This window comes from Chiloscyllium plagiosum, chromosome 19, assembly GCF_004010195.1.
Source record: "Chiloscyllium plagiosum isolate BGI_BamShark_2017 chromosome 19, ASM401019v2, whole genome shotgun sequence".
In the NCBI taxonomy this organism is placed as follows: Eukaryota; Metazoa; Chordata; class Chondrichthyes; order Orectolobiformes; family Hemiscylliidae; genus Chiloscyllium; species Chiloscyllium plagiosum.
In genome coordinates this window covers 5505454-5522722 of record NC_057728.1, presented here as the reverse complement: position 1 = coordinate 5522722, position 17269 = coordinate 5505454, and the positions used below count along the sequence as shown (strand labels likewise).

At 43.9% G+C, this 17269-nt stretch overlaps 1 protein-coding gene and 1 long non-coding RNA gene across 8 annotated transcripts in view; one reads left to right on the top strand and one right to left on the bottom strand.

Moving 5' to 3' along the window:
• The window catches only part of LOC122559482, an 8225-nt gene extending 6006 nt beyond the window's left edge, over positions 1-2219 (top strand). Inside the window, exon 3 of the long non-coding RNA XR_006314433.1 lies at positions 984-2219. This is a non-coding gene — a long non-coding RNA (uncharacterized LOC122559482). The remainder of the gene's footprint in view (positions 1-983) is intronic.
• svopl (SVOP-like) overlaps positions 1-17269 on the bottom strand; it is a 158058-nt gene that overhangs the window by 116915 nt on the left and 23874 nt on the right. The gene's annotated exons all lie outside the window — the stretch shown is intronic.

Sequence of the window (17269 nt, the reverse complement as noted above, 5' to 3'; positions counted from 1 at the left end):
GAGTTGGGTGGGGTACAGTGTGCATGAGAGGGTGGGGAGTTGGATGTTGTTCAGAGTGCGTGTGAGTGGGGAGTTGAATGGGGCATAGTGTGTTGGGGTGTGTGGGAGGTGGGATGGTTTGGGGGTGGGGAGTTGGTGAGGGAGGGTAATGGGTGTATATGTGATTGAAAATGAGATGGTTGCAATCTCAGCACCCATAACACACACCGCCACTGACACCCTATTACAGGCCTATTACACTCCATGCCAATAAATTAAGCTGGCACCATTATCCAGCTCCAGCCCAGTGCTCTCCTTCCATTATTCCAAGTCTAAATTAGCTCTCCCTCTCCCTGCACCACACCTCCCCGCTTTCCTATCTCAGGTCAAGCTAACATTATGTTCACATCTCAACAAGAATTCATTGTTTTGGTATCTTTGGCACAATTTACTTGCTCACAAATATGATTGGTTTAATTATTCACCCAGGCAGGACAGAATGTGACCGTACAGACTTGGGAAGATAAGTGAGGTGCTCAATTCATTAACCTTAAACCAATTAGTTATTTAACCAGAGAAAATATATTTATCCAGGATTGCTTCAATCAGACAGGGTGAATACTGCACAGAGCGATAGGAGACTCCTATCAACATCTTAGGAGTTGCCAATGATCAGAAACTGAACTGGACTAGTCATGTAATTACTGTAACTACAAGAGCAGTTCAAAGGCCAGGAATCCTGCAGGAAGCAACTAACCTCCTACCTCCCCAAACACTGGCCACTATCGACAAGGCACAAGTCAGGAATTCGATAGAATATTGGCCACTCGTCTTTACTATCCACAAGATGCATTGCAAAAATTCACCAAAACTTCTCAGAGAGTCACCTTCTAAACTCATAACCACTTCTGTGAAGGAGGAGGAAAGCTGTTACATGAGAACACCAACAGCTATAAAGTTGCATCCCGAGTTGAAAATATATCACTGTTCCTTCCCTGTCACAGGTGAAATTCCTGGAGCTCCCTCCCCGAGAGCATTGCGGATGTCTCCACACCAAATGGACTGGAGCAGTTCAAGAACGCAGCTCTCCCCCACCTTGTCAAGGGTGACTAGGGATGGCCAATAAATTCAGGCTAGCCAGTGATGCCTACATCTATAAATGAATAAAGAAAATAAGATGGTAGAATGGCTACTTCACCAAGCTAGAACAACATCACAGTGATGCACTTTAACAATATCAGAGAGACAAGTGCATCAGTGCTGTAAGATGGAACAAACAGAAGTATATTAAGAAGGTCAATGAATGGTAACAGACCAGAGTTGATATTGATATTATGGTAGTGGTGAGAGCATTGGATGAACTACTTACCAAGGGAAGACCAGAAGCTCTGGTTTCAAGGTCTAGGATCATTTAACTCCACCAGCTGAGGGTAGCAGGTAAGTGGCAGACCAGCGATACAGCAATGCTTGAAAGCTCACAGGTTGCAGCACCATCTAAAAACACTGCATTATTTGGTTTCTGCACACACCCACCATCAGCACACATCTCCAAGGGACTGTTGCACATGTAGAATTGGCTATCTGCTAGACCAGCAAGAGGAGGTAGCAAAGGCAGTGACCACACTGCAGATAGTGAACCTTGAAGTCACATGAACGGCAGCTGCAACTCCAGCTGACGTTTCAAACATGGAAGATCTGTCAAGTTTCCAAAGGCAGCGAAGCCCACGTGCAAACAATGGAGCACTGCAGGCAGGACTGACTGGCTACCCCTTTCAACTTGTGATTGTATGGATCACACAGTAGGCAGCAGGCCAGAATGAGCCAGGGCCATGGAATCAAACCAGGGTCAGTCTCACCCACCAGAGCAAGAAAGGCTGCTTCCTTCATCCACACTAACGCAAAACAGGAGGAGAACGCTGCAAAGAGGTTATAGTCAGAATGTACTCAGATTCATGGACTAGTAATGGGGAGCAAGGCAGGTCACTGGATAATATTCAGACCGCACAATAGTTAACATTAGTCAGATGTTAGATCCACTGAATGGAGGGTCTGTAAATGTGAGGGATCCATGAGCAGCTTTTTGACGAAGGCCTTTGTGCACACAACGGTCATGGCGAGGCAGTGACACTGAAGCTCTCCGAGGTGGGAACAGGTCATCCAGCACTGAATGTTGAAGACGTTGTCTGATTATTTAGCAATGATGGAGAATTCGATAGAGGTGGTGACAAAGTAGAGCTGCTTGCTATCAGTGGACGCACATGGTCCAACACCACAGCAGTGCTAACCATAGAACGGTGGCTCAGTGGTTAGCACTGCTGCCTCACGGCACCAGGAACCTGGGTTCGATTTCTGCCTCGAGCAACTGTTTGTGTGGAGTTTGCACATTTTCCTAGTGTCTGCGTGGGTTTCCTCCGGGTGCTCCGGTTTCCTCCCACAGTCCAAAGATGTGCAGGTGAGGTGAATTGGCCATGCTAAATTGCCCACAGTGTTAGGTGCATTAGTCAGGGGTAATATAGGGTAGGGGAATGGGTCTGGTTGGGTTACTCTTCACAGGGGTGGTGTGGACTTGCTGGGTAGAAGGGCCTGTTTCCATACTGTAGGGGATCTAATCTATTTCTCATCTACGTTGTTCAAAAGAAGGGGGCCAAGGACAGGTGCGTGGTGAAAGTTCAGGAGTTACAGCTGAGGAGAAATCATTGCAAGTAATACCCTGCCTACAGCACGATAAGAATGGAAGCCGATAAGTGCAGGCCTGTGCAGCCAGATGACTGGAGGGGCTTTACGGGAGGGTGCTGTGGTCAACTGTGTCAGCTGGTGCAGGCAGGGCCAGGAGAAATGAGGAGGGAACGTTTATCGTGTCCATTGCCACATGGCATAGCAGTAAGAACTGATTAAGTAGCGGTAAAGATGGGAGTGGGGGGAGGGGGAGAAAAGAGGGTGGCTCATGATTTAAAGGAAATTAGAATATGTCCTGCATCTCATTGATCCTGAAGTTGTCATAGCATTTGATGGCCAAAAGCCTTGCGTGTTCAAAACAGCAGATGTCAGATTTGAAGACATGCAGATGAGTAAATATCGTGGCATGGGGTTAACAGATGCTTCACTCCTGCCCTCACAAGAGAAACTGGGTGCATCATAAGAAGATGTAGATTATAAGATATAATGGGTATGATCAGAGACTTTGAGGGGGATGTAGTGTGAAGGGTTACTGTGAATATGCAAATCAGAGTTTATATCATTGTGAAGCAATGCAAGATTGTACGACTGTGAGGAGACAGTTCTCTCTAGCAGCTTCATGACAGAGGTGAAGACATGACTTATGTATAATTTAGTGTTTACATTGTTTGACCCTATATCAGAAGAAATATTTATTTTTTTCTCTCTCCTAGTTCCAACCATAATATGAAGGGGTGGGTATTAAATTTTGGCTTGGACATTGATGGTAATGTGCCAAGAATGAGTATAAAATATTTGCCCGATATTCTTCGGCTCAAACCAATAACGTTATTGGTTCAGCCTATGCTGCATTTCAAATTATTGTATTGTGACTGAATCAGCGAGGAGTAGGACTGCAATACAGCGGTGAAGTGAATTAATCATCCTCCTGACCTTACACAGTCAAATAAACAGGTTGTAATGAATCGCCTGACAGAACTCGATTCCAAAATGACAGCAAGTTACAGGAAACCAGCGAGAGCAATTATAAAAACATCACTCAGCATTACATCGCATGGTGTACACACTAGTGAGTCTCAGAAATACAGAGAGAGGATTTAAAACAAAGTAAGTGATGCTGAACCTTTTGTACACCATGAGTTGGGCCTCAGTTGGAGTGTGATTAACAATTTCAAACAACATACATTTGAAAAGATGTAGAGGTCAGGCAAAAGATGCAAAGAAGAGAAGGCATGAGTGTTGAGGAAATTGTACAAAGTTAAAAATCACACAACACCAGGTTATAGTCCAACAGGTTTAATTGGAAGCACACTAGCTTTCGGAGCGACGCTCCTTCATCAGGTGATTGTGGAGGGCTCGATCATAACACAGAATTTATAGCAAAAAGTTGCAGTGTGATGTAACTGAAATTATACATTGAAAAATTGATTGTCTGTTAAGCCTTTCATCTCTTAGAATACAGTGATAGTTTCACTTCTTTCATGTGTAAATCACAAAACCCTTTTTTTAAAAGTTGCATTTTCGGGTTAGCTGTTAACAATGGTAATAGCTAGACAATATGTTGAAGGTGTTAGCCCCCTGTGTTCTCTGTCTATGACCTGATGTTTAGATTGATTCTAATCTAAAAAGTGAGATAACAGAGTTTTACATAAATTCATGCAGTTTTTAAGCTCCAAGTTCTATATGAATGTATACAGTTTTTGACCAAAGTGCAATGTAACTCTGCAAGTACAAAAAAATTCACCACACAAAATATATGTGTGCATGTGGGTCTTTGTCTGTCTGTGTGCGCCTGTCTGGGGTGGGAATTGAGTGTGAGAAAGTGTGTGTGTGTGTGTGTGTGTGTGTGTGTGTGTGTGTGTGGCGAGTGCAGAATATCTTAAGTCTGTGAGGGGGTGCATGTGTGGGAGTGTGTGTCTGTGTGCACATCTGTGTGTACCTGTGTCCGTGTGTATGTGAGAGTGTGTGTCCGTGTAGGAATGTGTGTGTGTGTGTGTGTGTTTGTAGTGCAATGGTGATCACCTGTAATGTGACATGAACCCAAGGTCCCGGTTGAGGCCCTCCTTATGGGTACCCAACTTAGCGATCAGCCTCTGCTCAGCCACTTTCCTCTGCTGCCTGTCCCAAAGTCCACCTTGGAGGATGGTCACCCGAAGGTCCGAGGCTGAATGTCCTGGACCACTGAAGTGTTCCCCAACTGGGAGGGAACCCTCCTGTCTGTTGATTGTTGTGCGGTGCCCATTCATCCGTTGTCGTGGCCTTTGCTCGGTTTCCCCAGTGTACCATGCCTCAGGGCATCCCTGCCTACAACGTATAAAATAGACAACGTTGGCTGAGTCACATGAGTACCTGCCATGTACAAGGTGGGAGGTGTTACCACACGTAATAGTGGTATCTATGTCCACAATCTGACACGTCTTGCAGCGTCCACCATGACAGGGTTGTATGGAGTTGTCCTGAGAGCCGGGCAGTTTGCTACGAACAATGATCTGTCTGAGGTTTGGCGGTTGTTTAGAGGCAAGTAGTGGAGGTGTGGGGAAGGTCTTGGTGAGGAGGTCATCCTCATTGATAATGTGTTGCAGGTCACGAAGAACATGGCATAATTTTTCAGCCCCTGGAAAGTACTGAACAACGGAGGGTACCCTGTCAGTTGCAGCCCATATCTATCTCCTGAGGTCATTACGGTTCCTAGCTGTGACATGTCGGAACTGGTGGTCGATGAGTTGAGCATTGTACCCCGTTCTTGAGGGCATCCTTGAGTACTTCCAGGTGTCCGTCACGTTCCTCCTCATCTGAGCAGATCCAGTGTATGCGTAGGGCTTGTCCATAGGGAATGGCTGTTTTAATATGTTTTGGGTGGAAGCTGGAGAAGTGTTGCATTGTGAGGTTATCTGTGGGTTTGCGGTAGAGTGTGGTGCTGAGGTGTCCATCCTTGATGGAGGTTGTCTACTATGGTTCCAGGGTGGGCTTTTCTATTACTGGTAAGAATGCCAAGCTTCTCCAGTGTTTTGTTCTTGGCGTGCATGTACGTGGTGTAGTTTTGTCACCTTGTCTGTTTGGCAATGTCACGTAATTGTACTGATGTATCCTATGTGTAGGTGATGAGTGTGGACTCCATCTGAATTTCAAGGTGGTGGCGCCTGCTGTAGAGTTGGTGCACGAGATCATTGTTCATAGCAAACTGCCCGGCTCTCAGGACAACTCCATACACATATATTTTGTGTGGTGAATTTTTTTGTACTTGCAGAGTTACATTGCACTTTGGTCAAAAACTGTATACATTCATATAGAACTTGGAGCTTAAAAACTGCATGAATTTATGTAAAACTCTGTTATCTCACTTTTTAGATTAGAATCAACCTAAACATCAGGTCATAGACAGAGAACACAGGGGGCTAACACCTTCAACATATTGTCTAGCTATCATTGTTAACAGCTAACCCGAAAATGCAACTTTTAAAAAAAGGGTTTTGTGATTTACACATGAAAGAAGTGAAACTATCACTGTATTCTAAGAGATGAAAGGCTTAACAGACAATCAATTTTTCAATGTATAATTTCAGTTACATGACACGCAAATTTTTGCTGTAAATTCTGTATTATGATCGAGCCCTCCACAATCACCTGATGAAGGAGCGTCGCTCCAAAAGCTAGTGTGCTTCCAATTAAACCTGTTGGACTATAACCTGGTGTTGTGTGATTTTTAACTTTGTACACCCCAGTCCAACACCGGCATCTGAGAATCATGAGGAAATTGTAATGTGTGGAGACTCGAGAAGCTAGGGTTGATTGCCTTAGGTCAAAGGAGAAGGGAGATTTAATGTGTGTGGAGGGTGTGGGGGGTGTGGGGGAGAGGTGTTCAAAACAAGGAGTTGAGACAGCACGAGCCTGGAAGGTAAATTTGAATACTAAATACTCACCTCGTGAATCAACAGAGTGAATGCTGAACACAAGCGGAACTAATATATTCAGGCAGTGGCCTGACCCAAAGCACTACACATGCAGTGTCTCCCACTCGTCTCTCTCCTCTAACCAAAGCACAAAGACTCTGTGTGGAGGATTAGTAAGGTGAGGATTTTTAAATCTATTTTGACAATTTAGAGCAGAGGGCATGAAAGCTAGGGCAGTTGCATGCTCCTCTTGCAGGATGTGGGAGATAAGGTTCACCACTGGTGTCCCTACTGACTTCACCTGCAAGAAGTGCACCCAACTCCAGCTCCTCACAGACTGCGTTAGAAAACTGAACCTCAAGGAACTTCGGATCATTCAAGAGGCTGAGGGGGTGATAGAGAAGTGTTATAGGGAGGTTGGCACAGCTAAGGAGGAGGGTGAGCAGCCAGAAATCATGATACACATCGGGTACCAAAGACATAGCTAGGAAAAGGGATGAGGACCTGAAAAGTGAATATAGGGAGTTAGGTTGGAAGCTAAAAGGCAAGATGAGCAGCATAGTAATGTCAGGATTGGTACATGCTAGTGAGGCGAGGAACAGAGAGAGAGTGCAGCTGAACATGTGGCTGCAGGGCTGGTGTAGGAGGGAGGGCTTCAGACATGTGGATCATTGGGATCCCTTCTGGCGAAGGTGGGACCTGTACATGGAGGATGGGTTGCACCTGAACTAGAGGGGCACCAATCCTGGGTGGGAGGTTTGCTAGAGCTCTTCAGGAGGGTTTAAATTAGTTTGACAGGGGAATGGGAGCCAGAGCTACGGAGCAGAGGATGGGGTAGCTGGTGAAAAGGCAGATACAGTGTGTAGAGAATCTGTGAGGAAGGATAGACAGTTGATAGATCAAAGGTGCAGTCAGTGTGATGGGTTAAAGTGTGTCTATTTTAATGCAAGAAGTGTCAGGATAACAGTGATGAACTTAGAGCATGGACCAGTACATGGGGAGCTACGATGTTGTGGCCATTACGGAGACTCTGATATCACAGGGACAGGAATGGTTGTCGGATGTTCCGGAGTTTAGATGTTTCAAAAGGAATAGGGAGGGAGGTAAAAGAGGAGGGTTAGTGACATTGCTAATCAGGGATAGTATCACAGCTGCAGAAAGGGAGGTCGTCCAGGAGGGTTTGTCTACAGAGTCAGTATGAGTGGCAGTCAGAAACAGGAAAGGAGCAGTCACTTTATTGGGAGTTTTCTTTAGACTTGCCAATAGCAACAGCGACACGGAGGATCAGATTGGGAGGCAGATTTTGGAAAGGTGCAGAAGTCTCAGGGTTGTTATCATGGGTGACTTTGACTTCCCGAATATTGATTGGAACTTCCTTAGTGCAAATAGTTTGCGCAGAGCAGAGTTTGTCAGGTGTGTCCAGAAAGGATCCCTGACTCTATTTCGATAGGCCGACTAGAGGGGAGGTTATATTGGATTTGGTGCTTGGCAATGAACCAGATCAGGTGTCAGGTCTCACAGTGGGAGAGCATTTCAGAGATAATGATCACAATTCTCTGACCTTTACTATTGCCGTGGAGGGGAATAGGAGCAGATGTTGTCAGAAAGTATTTAATTGGGGGGGGGGGGAGGATTACAATGCTATTAGGCAGGAACTGTGGACCATAAATAGGGAACAGGTGTTCTCAGGGAAATGCGCATCAGAAATATGGAGGTTGTTTAGGGAGCACTTGCTGGAAGTGCTGGATTTGCAAGGAAGGGTTGGGAGGGTGTATATGGATGTGGATTTTAGAAAGGTATTTTATAAGGTTCCCCATGGTAGGCTCATTCAGAAAGTAAGGAGGCATGGGATACAGGGAAACCTGCCTGTCTGGATACAGAATTGGCTGGCCCATAAAAGACCAGAGGGTGGAAAGTAGGTGGAAAGTATTCAGCCTGGAGCTTGGTGACCAGTGGTGTTCCGCAGGGATATGTTCTGGGACCTTTGCTCTTTGTGATTTTTATAAATGACTTAGATGAGGAAATGGAAGAATGGGATAGTAAGTTTGTTGATGACACAAAGGTTGGCGGAGTTGTGGATAGTGTCGAGGCTGTTGTAGGTTGTAGCAGGACATTGACAGGATGCAGAGCTGGGCTGAGAAGTGACAGATGCCTTCAACCTGGAAAACTGTGAAGTGGTTCATTTTGGAAGGTTGAATTTGAATGCAGAATACAGGGCTAAGGCAGGATTCTTGGCAGTGTGGAGGAATAGAAGGATCCACACCTGTGGGGTCCACATCCATAGATCCCTCAAAGTTGCCACCCATGTTGATAGGGTTGTTAAGAAGGCATATGGTGTGTTGACTTTCATGAGCGGAGGATTTGAGTTTTAAGAGCCACGAGGTTATGCTGTGGCTCTATAAAGCCCTGGTTAGCCCACACTTGGAATATTGTGTTCAGTTCTGGTCATCTCATTTATAGGAAGGCTGCGGAAGCTTTAGAGTGGGTGCAGAGGAGATTTACCAGGAGGCTACCTGGACTGGAGTGCAGGTCTTATGAAGAAAGGTTGAGGGAGTTAGGGCTTTTCTCATTGGAGCAAAGAAGGATGAGAGGTGACTTGATAGAGGTGTACAAGATGATGAGAGGCATAGATAGAGTGGATAGCCACAGACTTTTTCCCAGGGTGGAAATGGCTATCACAAGGGGGCATAATTTTAAGGGGATTGGAGGAAGGTTGAGCGGAGCTATCAGAAATATATTCTTTACAGAGTGATGGGTGCGTGGAATGCACTGCCAAGAGATACATTAGGGACACTTAAGTGACTTTTGGATCGGCACATAGATAATAGTAAAATGAAGAGTATGATGGATAGTTTGACCTTAGAGTAGGATAAAACATCGGCGCAACATTGAGAGCCAAAGGGGCTATACTGTACTGTTCTATGTTCTTCCATTGGCATGCAAAATTTGGTTCCTTTAAAATAAATCTCTGCATTTACTCAGTGCTCACTTCTTTTGTTCATGTCTTTTCATGAGACTATTGAATTGCCAACACAACTCACTTATTTTTTAACATGGTTTCCCTGAACATCTCTTTCACAGGCTTCTCTTTCTGGAACTCTCTCTTTATTATATTAAACCATTTGGAAATTCTTTGCTCCTGCCCTGATTGTTCTTGATACGTTTAAACTATAATGCTGTTTTTATTTGAGAGAAATGTGTACATTCACTAACCTTCTGGATTGTTCTTTCTCTAAGAGGAAACTGTTTCTGCCTTTGTTTCCCAGAATCAGAAGCAAGCCTTCTTGCTAAGCAATAAGCCATTTTTTTTTGTATCTTATCTTCTACCCTTGGTTTCTAAAACACTGAACTATTCACCTCAAGGTTTTCTTGATTAGATTTCACACCCACCTCATCTACTGCATCCATTCCTCTTGATGTGGTCTCCTCTACTTCGGGGAGACAGAATTCCGACTCACAGGGTGGTTCAGGGAACATTTCTGGGACACATGCACCAAACAACCCCACCGCCCTGTGGCCAGTCACTTCAATTCCCCCTCCCACTCCCTCAAGGACACGCAAATCCTGGGATTCCTCCACCGCCAAATCAAAACCATCCGCCAACTGGAGGAGGAAAGCCTCATCGTCTGCCTCAGGACTCTACAACCACACAGTATCCACATCCACTTCACCAGTTTCCAAATCTCCCTTCTCCCCCATCTCATCCCAGATCCAGCCCTCCAACTCAGCACTGTCCTCTTGACCTGTCCTATCTGTCCATCTTCCTTCACACCCAACAGCTCCACCCACCCCACTGACTGCAGGAAAACGATCTGACACCTTGCTCACCCACAGCATGGCAATACAGAAGCTGGCCTGCAAAACACAGAAACCAAGCCTGCCAACATATACAGAAACTACCCAGAGTGCTCCAGTCTTGACCAAACAGGCTAACATATAAAACCAGACATGGCCAAACCAGACATGGCTGAGCCCCTTCCTAGACCAGAGAATGCACTCCCTAAAATAGCTTTTCACAATCAGCTCCCAGCCTGATTAGCACTGCAGTCTGAACACCCCAAGGGCAGGCTTGTTTCCCATTGAAACCAACACCGCATAAATCAACAGGCAGACCAAGAGGCTCCGGAAAACTATGCTCGCAGGAGGAACACAATGGACACATCTGGATGCCAGGAGAAGGGACACTTGCACATATTCGCGTGGACCGGAAATAATTTGAAGAATCCTCTTGCAAACATTCTCACCCACTCACGGAGATGGCTGGAATCTCCTGTGTCATTACAAAGGAATTGCTACTGCCAGACTCTTGATTAAAACAAGAATGAACAGAATGGAAATTAATCTTTTTACATTTTTCACCATTGTACTGTAACTGCTTTACAATTACCACCTTTGTGTTGTACACCTCTAAAAATATGCCAACATTTCTGTTTGGGGAAGAACATTTGGCCATCTATGCAGAGAATCAGTTCTGTGTCAGCCTGGTTAATTTCTCTTCCGCAATATCACTTTGTGTAATAAACCACTTGTCAATTTCACTAAGATCCTTGTTTGTGATCTCTGATCCATTGGACTCAATTCTCCGACACTGACCTATCACAATTACCTCCCAGCTGCATCCGCCTATCATCTTCCCATCCACCTTCCCTCTAGCCTCCCCCCGACCCTCCCCCCATTTATCTCTCATCCCCCTTCCCTATCCCTGATGAAGGGCTTATGCCCAAAACGTTGATTCTCCTGCTCCTCAGATACTGCCTAAACCGCTGTGCTTTTCCAGCGCCACACTTTGACTCTTCATTGAAATGTCTGTAAACAATTACAGAAACCCTGCCACCACCCACAGAAGTCAAAAATGAAAAGAAGACTTCTCCTTTTGAGTCAACACAATATAGAAATCCAAATGAAAATTCAAGCTACACACATGGTCATTTTCTCATTAGAACCCAAGTTTCCAAATAATAATAACAGCAGCAATAATAATGCTGTGAAGTTTCATTATATGTACCCATTGGAAAAAAATGAAAGAGATAACTGTAAGAGATGTTTTCAATGTTATATTAAGTTTCCTCGTATTGCTACATAATAATTGTCAAGCTTTCACTTTGACCAGCAACAATATTCACATTAATTACACATGGACTTTCCATAAAGTTATTTTCTACATAAGTGTATTTTGATCACAACACTCATTTTCTTCCAGATTTGGTCTTTATAAAGCATCCACTGCAGAATTGCCTATTCATGCAGTAAAAATGATTATCAAATTTTATGGTTGTGGCATTGGCTGTTATTATAGAATCTTTCTAGAGAGATCAGAGGATTATGATCCGTACAAATAACATTCTTTGTATAGTTGTTAGATATGCAGATTTTAAAATATTGTAGAGCCAATGTTAAGCTCAAAGTTTCTATTCCATAGCTGAATATTTCGGTTGACATAAAATTAGGTTGAAAAGAAAATGGACTGACTGGCTGTTCGATACTTATCTTATCCTTCTGTGATAACATTGCACTGACACCAACTTTGCAAGTACCAACAGACAGTTTAAATCGTTTAGTATAATTTTCGACAGTTAAAATTGATCAAATGAGCCACTAAAATGCTGAAATTTATATCACGTTTCTGATAAAACTACACATGCCAATATATTGCAACTTTTTTTTATATTTAGCATTGGCATATCCAAGGTAGCCCATAATTTTACTTCCCTAGATCTACTTGGCCTGGAGCCACAGTGTGGCCTAAATAAGTCATTTTTACTGACAAGTTCAATCACATTTTATGACTAAATTGGCTGTTAAAACAATAAAATTGATAAAACAATTCATTCAGGTGTTATAAATGATCCTCCTAGGTTTGGCTAACAAGAAAGAAATCATTTATGTACACAACTAATTGCATAATTTGCAGCAAGTCAGTACCAGTGTGGAGAGTGGAAGAGTGGACCTGCATGACAAGGTCAACAGCATCAATGGGAGATAAAAACTGGCATAAGGTATCCCTGTCAGAACTGAAGAATGACATTACAGGAGAACAGGCATTTAATCTGTCAAGTTGTTTTCGATTGGTCAAGTGCTTTAAATCAAGAAATGTTATTACAGATGAAAAGTCCAGTTTGGAATTCAAAGTATTTAGCAACCAAATGAAATAAGTAAATACAGTAGAGATGGTTGGGTAGAAATGTGTGCAACTGTAGTATGATGGAGTTAGTGGTTGCTGGTGTGATTACATCTACAGCAAGTACAGGCTGCTTGAGGAACTTCAGCTCAGTCAATGGAGTCAGAGCTCTGGAGGCTGTGACACATCAGGGAGTGGGACAAGCAAATGGACACTGGTTCAGAAGGCAGTCACATCACATTTTAATTATATCAAGTTAGGTCCATAGTTAGGAACTGGAGGGTATGATGGTGAGCGAGTCAGGTATTGCGATCCAGAATTTAGCTCCGGCCAGACCCCTGGCCCGATAGGTATGAGACTTCTGCTCCGAATATGGGCTGAGGGCCCAGGGAGGATGAGGGAAGCAAATACATCACTGAGTGCCATTCAAGTGAGGAAACAAAACAGAGCAGTAAGGGGAACAGGAACTGTTCTTTGCTGCGAAGACAGAGTTCCAAAGGCTGTGTTACATACTGGTGCCAAGGTTAAGGACTCTTGGTCTGGAAAGGAACTTGAGTGGGAGGGGAAGGCTCCAGTTGCTGTGGTCCACACATTCCAACAATTGGTAGAATTGTGAAAAAGATTCTGCTGGGGGATTACAAGCAACTCAGGGCTAAATTAAAAAGCAGAGCCAAAGATAATAATTTCCACATTACTAACTGGATTGCAGGCAAATTAGCAGAGAGTAAGAAAGATGAGCAAGACAAATGTCTGACTCAAATATTGTTATGGGAGAAATGGGTTTGAATGCACAAGGCATTGGTATCAGTACAGGGGAAAGAGAGAGCTCTTCCATTCGGATGTGCTTCACTTGAGCCATGCTGGGACTAGTGTCCTGGTGAATCTTAACTAGGTTTGCAGATAAGACTGCAAACTAATTGATGTGGGAAAGGGTTCAATTGAAGAGCAATCTAAAAATTCAGGAAGAAACAAGAGAGCAGCAATGCACACTGCGTTGATAATAAGATAGATGAATTGACAACACAAATAGAAACAAATAAACCTTTATAGCTATTAGAGAATCGTGGTTGCAGGATGACCAGCACCGGGGAGCTCAACATTCAAAGGTATTCAACGTTCCAAAAAACAAAGGACGAAAGTGAAGGAGGCAGGGTAGTGCTGTTAATAAAGGAAGATATCAGTGCAGTTTGACAGTGTATCGGTGCTATAGATTGAGACATGGAATTACTTTGGGTGAAAATAAGAAATGGCAATGGAAAGAAGTCACAGATAAGAGTCATCTTCAGGTCCCTGAAGAATTGCCTCACCACGAGATAAACAATAAATCAGGAAATAATGGAGGCAGGTTAAAAAGGGATTGTCAAGAATGGGCAGTTCAGATGCTCAGCAAAACATGTATCCCCATTAAAAAGGACTCAATGAGAAGAATGGAACATTCATGGTTAAGGAAAGTAGAGTATTCACTCAAAACCTACAGCAAAAATAAGTGAGAGGCTATAAGATTAGGAATTATTTCAGGAATCAGATGACTAAAAAAAGGTAATAAAATGAGAGAAAACTGATTACGAGAGCAAATTGGCAAGAAATATAAAAAACAAACAGCAAGGGTTTCTTCAGATATATAAAGAGAAAGACAGTAGCTAAAGTGAGTGTGGCATTAACTGGGAAATTAATAATTGGGAACAGGGAAATGGCAGATTATTTAAACCATTATTTTCCAAAAGTATTCATAGTGGAGGACACTATAAACATCTCAAAGATAATAGATAGGCAAAATGCTAAAGAGAGAAGATGAGGACTGCAGATGCTGGAGATCAGGGTCGAGTGTGGTGCTGAAAAAGCACAGGTGGTCAGGCAGCATCCGAGGAGCAGGAGAATCGATGTTTCAGGCATAAACTCTTCACGAGGAATGAGGAGACAGGTCTACAATGCTGAGTTGGAGGCTTGGGACTGGGATGGGGGGTGGGGGGAATGTGGACTTCACCAGTTTCTTCATTTTCCCCTCCACCACCTTATCCCAGTCCCAAGCCTCCAACTTGGCACCACCCTCTTGAGCTGTCCATCTTGCTTCCCACCTATCAGCTCCACCCTCCTCTCTGACCTATCACCTTCCTGTCACCCCCTCCAGCCCCTACACCCCCTCCCATTTTTCTGTCAGCCCCGGCCCACAAGCCTCATTCCTGATGAAGAGCTTATGCCCGAAACGTCGATTCTCTTGCTCCTCAGATGCTGTGCTTCTCCAGCAAGATGCTAAAGAGAGAAAGCTATTATATCAATCTCATTGATGAGACAAAACATTTGATAAACTAATGAGAGTAAAGGTAAACATCTCTGCAGACCAGATAGCCTGCATCCAAGGGTACAAAAGGAAGTTGCAGCAGAAAGAGGGAAAGTATTGGTCAAATATTCTAGAAATCAATGGATTCCAAGAGCGTTCCACCAGATTAAAAAACTGCTAATGGAACGACCCTATCCAGGAATGGAGGGAGACAGAAAGCAGGAAACTGTACATGTGTAAGCCTAGCATATGTCATTGAGAAAATGCTAGTGTCCATTATTAAGAAATAGTGAGGCATTTAGAAAAGCTTAATCAAACAGAGTCAAATAGTTTTGAGAAAGAAAAATTATGTTTGACAAATTTGCTTGAGTTCTCAGAGGATATAGCAAGCTGAATTGATAAAAGGGAAACAGTGGATAAAATGTATTTGTATTTCCAGATATTTAGTAAGATGTCACATAAAAGGTTATTGCTCAATATAAAAACTCACAGTATTGGAGGGTAATGCATTATCAAGGTTGGAGGATTGGTTAACACAAAAGACAGAGTTGGGATAAATGGATCTTTTTCAGGTCGAAAAATGTAACGACTGGAGTACCACAATCTTTACCATTTTACATTAATGATTTGGAGATTAGGACAGAGTGTAAATTTTCTGACAATATAAAATTAGATGGGAGGGCATGTTGTGATGAGGGTATACAAAATCTGCAAGGGGATGTAGATAGGTTGAGTAAGTGGTCAAAACCATGATAGATGGAGTTTGATGTAGGAAAATGCGAGGGTCATGCACTTTTGCAGGAATAATTAAAAAACAGACTATTATTTAAATGGAGAAAGAGAGTCCAAAAAAGTGCACAACACCAGGTTATAGTCTAACAACTTTATTTGGAAGCACTAGCTTTCGGAGTGCTGTTCTTCATCAGGTGGCTGTGGATCAAGATCATAAGACAAAGCATTTATAGTAAAGGATAACAGTGCCACACAACTGAAATTACATATTGAACAAACCCAGATTGCGGTTATATCTTACATCTTTTAGAATGGGTTGCAGTTTTCGGTTCATTATTATGTAAATCCCAGAACTTCTTTTATGCAACGATACCAGGTGGCAAATGGGAGCCTGGAGATCTGAGCGGTGGGGCGTGGTGCTGGCGGAGTGTACACGTTTAGTGCCAGCAACAGGGAAGGCACCATCGCCCACAGTAGCAGACTCCTCATCATGGGTGAGCACACCTCTAAACATAACACACTCACCCTCCCCGAGTGACCCACTCGCTTCCCTCCTTCTCCGTCCACCCTCACCTTCCTCCTCTCAAGGATGTTGAAAGGGATGTTGAAAGGGTTCAGAAAAGATTTATAAGGATGTTGCCAGAGTTGGAGGGTGTGAGCTATAAGGAAAGGCTAAATAGGGTGGGGCTGTTTTCCTTGGAGTGTCAGAGGCTGAGGGGTGACCTTATAGAGGTTTATAAAATCATGAGGGTCAGGAATAGGGTAATTCGGCAAAGTACCGTACTTGGCTATCGGCCTCTGCTCAGCCACTGTGCATTGTTGCGTATCCTTAAGTCCGCCTTGGAGGATGTTCACCTGAAAATCCGAGGCAGAATGTCCCTGACCACTGTAGTCTTCCCCGACTAGAGTGGAAACCCCTGTCTCGCATTGGCTTTGCGGTGTCCATTCATCCTCTGTCCATTCATCCGCTGTTATAGTGTCTGCTTGGTCTTGCCAATGTACCATGCCTCAGGGCATCCTTGCCTGCAGCGTATGAGATATGCGACTCAGCCAATGTTGTCTGAGTACCTGCTGTATACATGGTAGGTGGTATCCATCTCGACACTCTGACACATCTTGCAGTGGTTGATATGACAAAGTTGTACAGTGTTGTGGTCAATGTTGTCCTGAAGGCTGGGCAGTTTGCTGCAAACAATGATCTGTTTAAGGTTCGGTGGTTGTTTAAAGGTGAGATGTGTAGGCATGTGGAAGGTCTTGGTGAGGTGCTCATCCTCATCGATAATGTTTTGCAGGCTGTGAAGAATATGACGCTCTCGGGAAGTACTGGATAGTGGAGGGTACCCTGTCGGTTGCATCCAGTGTCTGTTTCCTGAGGAGATCATTACGGTTTCTCGCTGTGGCATGTCGAAACTGGTGACCAATGAGTTGAGCCTCGTACCCTGTTCTTACAAGGGCATCCTTCAGCACCTCCAGGTGTCCATTGCATTCCTCCTCATCTGAACAGATCCTGTGTGTGTAGGGCTTGTCCATAGGGGATGGCTGTTTTAATATGCACCTTTATTGCATTGTCTGAGCTGAGGTGTCACCTTTTTTTTT